Below are 7,404 nucleotides of genomic sequence, written 5' to 3' on the forward strand. Positions count from 1 at the left end.
CTTGAGATATTGTTTACTTTACTGCCTCCCTATACACACTCAGTCACTTTTGTTGGACATGCTTGATGGCTTTTGTTCATACAGTTGGCTGTTCCGTCTGCTCCACCAATTGATGAAGAGGTAGACAGTCACTGCTTTAAGCTACATTTATTAGTTTATTCATTAAACATTTATGATCATCTACTATCAGCCAGATACCGAGCTGGTTACAAATAGGAACAAATCAGATACCCTACCCTTAAGGTGCTAATAGTTGAGTAAGGGAAGAGAGACACGTGAGTATGAATCATTACACAATGAGGTAAGTACCAGAAGAAGTATCAATAAAATAACATGGGGACACAGAAAAGAGAAATAATAATTCTGTATAGGAGAAAGGTGGAGTGAAGCAAGATACAGGAATGTTTATAGACACAACGATATTTCAAATTACACCCTTGTAGTAGGCAATGGCCAGAATGGAGAAGCCTTCATGACACAGTAAGAAATAAAACCCAGAAGTCAATAACTGTGGCACAGTTACAGGCCCTAAAAGGTAGTAGGTTGAATGGATGTAGTGATATACCATCCAAAGCACTTTAGGAGTCGTTTAGGACCAAAGTCCTCCAGCTGCCAGCAGCATTCCTGCTGAAGGCTCAAAGTGGAGTCTTTTGTCTCCAAGCTCAACACTTGACCTAGCTCAATACTTTGGGATAAATAAGAATTTTTCAGGAAAATGGGAAAAGGTCATGTAGGAAACATGTGTAATGCATGAGAAAATGTATTTGGAGAAGTTCTGGGGCATTTAGGGCACAGATGTTCTAGTGAGCCTTAGATCTTGTAGCTGCACTTGGGGTTTCCTTGTGGCCTAATTACCTACTTTGGTTCCAGCTTTTAACAAGCCCAGATCTGACACTAGAATAGTGGACCCATCTCATACAAAGCTTTTCATTTTATGCTCAGGTGTTTGGGTATTATCTCCAAAGCAGTGGAGATGTTATTGGAGGACTCTTCTGCTGGGGAGTAATATGATCAGATTTGTGTATTTTAAGGTAAAATGGCTGCACTGTGTAAACAGTAGAGAAAGATTTTGAAAGAAAACAACTGTAGAAAACAGTTATGCTCAGTTAGCTCTGACCTTGAGCTCCATAACTGGTCAGAGGCTAACAATTTAAGAAGGCAGCAATAATTCTGAAGACAATGTACCCTTGGTCATGGCTGTAGAAACCTGGATCATATTGCCTGGGTTGGAATCTCAGTTCTGCCACTTATTTACAATGTATATTTAAACAATTTTTATGAACTATGTTTGCAATTTTTCTAATCTACACTAATGATACCTACCTCATGGAGTTACCATGAGGATAAAGTGCATTAATATACGTAAAGCCCATAGAAGAATGCCTGGCACAGAGTAAATGTTTAAAAATGCTAGTTATTATTAGCTCAGCAGTTTCCTCAAATGTTTTATAGTGAGGAGAGCTACTTTTCATTTATCAGAGCCCTGGGATCTCAAGAAACGGTGGGATCTGAAGAAACAGTACTTATTCAAGTTGCTGCTTAAAGTTGGAAAAGATACACTGCTACCAAGGTCTGCCCCAGCCTCCAGGACCAACTCTTCCTCCTTCTCCAGTCAGAATGGCAAACTGGGCAAGGAATCCCATATGCTATGAGCTGAAAGGGGTACCCACAGTTGTCTTGGTAAACTGTCCAACCAAGGTTGGGTTGGTACTACAGCCTGCTTCATCCTTTGGTTCTAACATTGGACTTGAATACCTAGAGCAATGGGAAACCCACACTCTTCCCATCCTTACAGAGCCACAGTCTGTTGGAGGGCAAAGCCATAAATTAAAACTTATATACATACATAATAACACAATAAATGGTACAAAGCAGACCTAAGGATGGTATGGGAGTGAAGAGGAAGGAGGACAAATTTACCCTGGAGCAAGCAGGCAAATTTCACCAAGACAATTGTATCTGTGATGCATCTTACAGGATGTTTTTCTTGCTAGGCAAAGAAGCTGAGGAAATGCATTTAATGCAGAGGGAACAGCCAACAAAGACACATAATCTAGAAATAACCCAGCTTGTTTGCAAAATCTTGACAGCCAGAACATAGTGTGAGGAGTAGTAGGGGCAGAAGAGTAAGGAAGGACAGAAGTTTAGGCAGAAGAAATGGGTTGTAAATCCTTCAAATAAGTGTTTACCTCTTTACAACTATCCAGAAGGCAAGGGCCTTTGAAGGCTCCTAAGAAGAGAAACATAAGCAAGTTGGTGGTTTAGAAGACTTTTGTGGTGTTACTGTGGATGAGAGAGGACAGGACTATTCCAAACGCTCCTGGACATAAAGAGGAGGTAAAGCCTTTTTGAGATGCAAAATTTAAAACCACAGTGATAACACAGATATTATCTTAATTTTTAAAATGTAAAAGCCAAGGCATAATGTAATCAAATGCTTTCATCAGCATTGTGCATGTAATCAAGGAACTTTTTATTAGTGGATTTTCTTTTTCTTTATATTTTATGTTTGCTTCCTTCAGAGCACTATTTTCAGACATGGAAGTTCAGAAGACATGCTTGCTTTTTAGCCCAAAACAAATAGAGAAGTGGAAAGATCCACCTAAGAAAACTGTGTTCTTTTCTTCTTTTTTTTAGTGTGAATGTCTGGAAAAGCAAAGTGTATATTGTCTGAAAAGAATTGCTCTATCAATCTCTACAAATGTTTCCATTCCTGTGAAAAATCAGTGTGCATTACTCAACATATGTGTCCATCAATCTCTACTAGTTTGAGCTGAGGGTTAGTCTGGTAAAATTTCCCAATAGACAAACAAGTGCTAAAATGTCACTTTCTAAAACTGAAAATTTTATTTCAGAGAGGTAAGTTTAAAGCACAAGTTTGGAATTAAAAAAAAACAAAATTTTATGAAAATACAATATTTTGAAAATGAAATGCATTGTGTTTCACAGGTTATTTTTCCCTAAAGTTATTAGGTATTAAAATAAAATTTAGTGCTTTTCTGATAAAAATGTTACATGTTTACATTAAAACACTGACAATTGAAGAAAAGTATAAAGGACAAAATAAAGATTATTCATAAAGGCAGGACCCAGAAATAACTTTTATAAATATTTCACATTCCTTTCAATGCACACATATATATTATATATTTATCACTTATTTCTATTCATTTAAATTATGCAATGAGAAATTTCCTATAATATTCAATGTTCTTTGAAAATAATATTTTAATAGCTGTATAATATGGTACCATAAGCTTATTCTATAAATTATGCAATGATTAACTTACAATTGGGCATTTAGGTTGCTTCTAATTTTCTATATTTAAAGAACTCTTCGGTGTTCATTCCTGTCCATGAATCATTTTTCACATCTCCCCATCTCTAGTGACTTCCTAAGGGTAGAATCCTAGAACTGAAATTGTTAGGTTAGGGGCGCCTGGGTGGCTCAGTAAGTTGAGCCTTTGACTCTTCATTTTGGCTCAGGTCATGATCCCAGGGTCATGGGATCCAGTCCCATATGGGGTTCCATGCTGAGTGTGGAGACTGCTTAAGATTCTTTCTTTCCCCCTGCTCCTCTCCCCTGCTCATGCTTTCTCTCTCTCTAAAATAAAATTAAAAAATAGGTTAAAATGTAAGTTATAGATTTAAAGCTTTTTCCAGTTATCCAATTGCCTTTTTGACAGGTGTTATTAACATGCAGTTGTACTAGGAGTGCATATTGACAGGCAAAACATGGTACATAGTTAATAATTACTTCTTATTAAATGTAAAGTGGGGATATTTTCATAATGTTTATTTTTTTTATTTTTGGTAATATTTTTGAGAGAGAGAGAGAGAGAAAGAGAGAGAGAAAGGGGCAGAGAGAGAGACACACACAGACTCCGAAGTAGGCTCCAGCTCTGAGATGTCAGCACAGAGCCTGACACAGGGCTTGAACTCATGAACCATGAGATCATGACCTGAACTGAAGTCAGATGCTTAACCGACTGAGCCACCCAGGCACCCCTCATTATGCTTATTAAACAACTATTTTCTGTGATTTGTTTCTCTATGTCTTATTACCAGTTTTCTATTGCAGTACAGGTCTTCATCTTCTTCTTTTGAATTAAGGGAGGAAGAGAGTTTTCTTTGTTTCACAGATACTTTGGGATGCTCAGGAATGCTCCAATAGAAGAATCTGGCCTTTCTTTTTTCTTTGCCAGCTGGTTGGGCTATTGAGTCTGGACTCTAGCTCATATTGCCTATGGGAGCCCATTAAGTTATTGTCAAGTTAGCTAACATACAATGTATACAGTGTGCTCTTGGTTTTGGGGGTAGATTGCCATGAGTCATCACTTACATACAAGTAGAGCATTATGTTAAGTGAAATCAGTCAGAGAAAGACAGATATCATGTTTTCACTCATGTGTGGAATTTGAGAACTTAACAGAGGACCATGGGGGAAGGGAAGGGGAAAAAATAGTTTCAAACAGAGAGGGAGGCAAACCATAAGAGACTCTTGAATGTGGAGAGCACTGGGTGTTGTATGCTGATTTTAAATGCTGAAATCAAAAATACAAAATAAATCTCTTTGTTAGTAATTTAAGAACATTAAATAAATAGATGCCTCAAATAGTACTTAATATCACAGAGCCCATAACTCATGGTAGTGACTCAATGTTTAACGTAATGCACTTTTCATTCCCAAGACATTGGCTTGTAGCTATTCTTAAAAATTTGGAGGTGAGAAAAAGATGGCAAAAAATATAAGTAGAAATGACAAACTGAGGCGTTATATAAGACATTATTCTCAATATCCACAGAAATCACCAGAGGACAGGGGTGCCTGGGTGGCTCAGTTGGTTAAGCATCCGACCTCAGCTCAAGTCGTGATCTCATGGTTTGTGGGTTCGAACCCTGCATCAGGGTGTGTGCTAAGAGCTCAGAGCTTGGAGTCTGCTTTAGATTCTGTGTCTCCCTCTCTCTCTACCCCTCCCCTGCTCGTGCTCTGTCTCTTTCTCTCTCTCTCTCTCTCTCTCTCTCAAAAATAAATAAACATCAATTTTTAAAAAAAAAATCACCAGAGGACATTCTCTCTTGAATAGCACTTTGCTGAAAGACTTGTTGAATATTTTCTTTCACAGACTCTAACTTAAATGACGCATTACCTTGTTCCCTACACATAACAGAGAAATTCAGTTTTAACCGAATAAAACTGACTCTCCTCATTTATGAGACCTAGTCCAACCCCATGGGAAGACTGGCTACTCCTACCGGTGATAGCACAAAACTCTTGGGCTTATTGGGTGAGTCTGGTATTTGCATCAATTCTAACAACTCCAACAAAGAAACAGGCAGTGGCAGCATGCAGCACATAACCAAACAATGTTACAGGCATGGAAAGGGTAAGGACATTGAATATACATGAGGGGAAAGGTCCACATTTTTTTTTTTTAACGTTTATTTATTTTTGAGACAGAGAGAGACAGAGCATGAACAGGGGAGGGGCAGAGAGAGAGGGAGACACAGAATCTGAAACAGGCTCCAGGCTCTGAGCTGTCAGCACAGAGCCCGACACGGGGCTCGAACTCACCGACCGCGAGATCATGACCTGAGCCGAAGTCGGCCGCTTAACCGACTGAGCCACCCAGGCGCCCCCACATTGTGTTTTCTAGAAGGTTCAGAGTGGACAAGGAAATTTTCTCCTTTTCTAAATCAAGATGCTGGTCTATTATTCCATTTAAATCTTGTTATACTGTAAGAACTAATCTTAGCACATTTGTTCATTTCTTCCTGACAGACTCCATAAAAATGATGGGATCTGTTGCCAAAAACATGTCAATTTCTTCATTCTTTTCTCAGCTCAGTCTCTAAGTTCATATGGAGTCCCCCCAAATTTTAGATGTAAAGAAAGCAGTGGAATGGCTAAAGCTAAACTTCACAGTTGAACTAAAAGATAACAAGCCCAGACTCAGGCACAGTTGTTCAAAGCCACTGAAGTATCTACTTATGCCTTAGTAATTATTTTTTTAGTACTGGAAATGGGAAGCCTTCCTTAGAAAAGGAAACAATGACAACCTCTGAGTCTGTTACCCACAAGGTCCATGGGGGGCCAGCACTAGCTGCAAAGGAGTCTGAGGGGCACATTCTGCACTTCAGTGGGGTGCTCAGTGCGGGTGTCAATGGCACACGCTTGTGAAGAATCACAGCTTGTCATTGCTCATTCCTAGAAACTGTACATTCCTGGATGCCCTCCTCCTTGAAGTTGAATAGGAATGTGTATCAGTAGCTGCCTTCTGCACAAATTGAAATGACAACATTTGACTCTGTTCCAAAAGCACAAATGCATAGAGAGCCTGAGGAAACCTGAAATTTGGGAAAACTCTATTTAGAACTCAAGTATTTTGGAAGAAAAATGCTGACATCAAACTAGACTGATTTTTTTTTTCTTTGGATCCTTGGTAGCAAAAATGTGCAGCGTGCTATGGTCACTAGATACACAGACAAGGAAAGCACCCTGATTGAAGTTAATGAAATATATGTTTGCTGCTTGAAATCCTCTTCATGGTTCCTGGATTCAATGCCCTGATGAAGTAGCAAATATTTTTATGAGTCCCTTTCTCAGATTGCAATATATGTTCCCTACAGGTTGACAGCAACACAGCTCAGGACACCCTTCTGTGTGGGAATGTCCATAGGCAGCCTCTTGGTGCTGGCCAAGTCCATTGTGTGTGCTATTTCATCCCTTCTCCTACTCTCCAACTGGAAGTTACATCATTGGTTCTCAAGCCTTAGATTCAGACTGAATTATACCACTGGCTTTCCAGGGGACTCTGGCTGGTAGATGGCAGACTGTGGGGCTTCTTAGTCTCCATAATATGAGCCAATCCCTTATAATAAATTTCTTTTTATATCCTATTGGTTCTGTTTCTCTGGAGAACCCTAAATAATACAGACACCGTAAATAGTCACTTTCTTGCACTGCTCGTAAATTGCTCCCACCTTTCTAGAAGGGAATTTGGGAGTATGCTTCAAAAGCCTTAAAAACAGTCATGCTTTTTAGCATAATTCTACATCTAGGAAGTTATCCAATAGTAGTATCTATGGATGAATTCACAGATTTCTCTACGTGAACAGACAATTCAGTGTAGTTTAGAAAACTAAAAAACTGGACACAAATGTCTAATCACTGGGGATTTATCAAGGAAATTAATTCATCATTCAAAGCTATACTTAGGCTATTTTTAAACAGAGAAGTGTACTCTTGTAGTAGTCTTTTGTAAACAAAAGTCTATGAAACAATGTGCTTATGATTCCATTTTTATACATAATTTTTTTTTTGAAACTTACAAATCTACATTCCTGCAGAGAATATAATTCTGTTTTAAAGTCAAGGGTGTAAAAAGGAGATACTAATGGTGG

General features: G+C 38.6%; 1 pseudogene; it reads right to left on the reverse strand.

Annotated features, from left to right (window-relative positions):
* Nucleotides 1-6,185: 6,185 nt before the first annotated feature.
* On the reverse strand, nucleotides 6,186-6,708 carry LOC145713086 (WD repeat domain phosphoinositide-interacting protein 3 pseudogene; annotated as a pseudogene).
* Between the last annotated feature and the right edge of the window lie 696 nt (nucleotides 6,709-7,404).

The sequence above is a fragment of the Panthera onca genome, chromosome D4 (genome assembly GCF_046562875.1).
Source record: "Panthera onca isolate mPanOnc1 chromosome D4, mPanOnc1 haplotype 2, whole genome shotgun sequence".
Taxonomy (NCBI): domain Eukaryota; kingdom Metazoa; phylum Chordata; class Mammalia; order Carnivora; family Felidae; genus Panthera; species Panthera onca.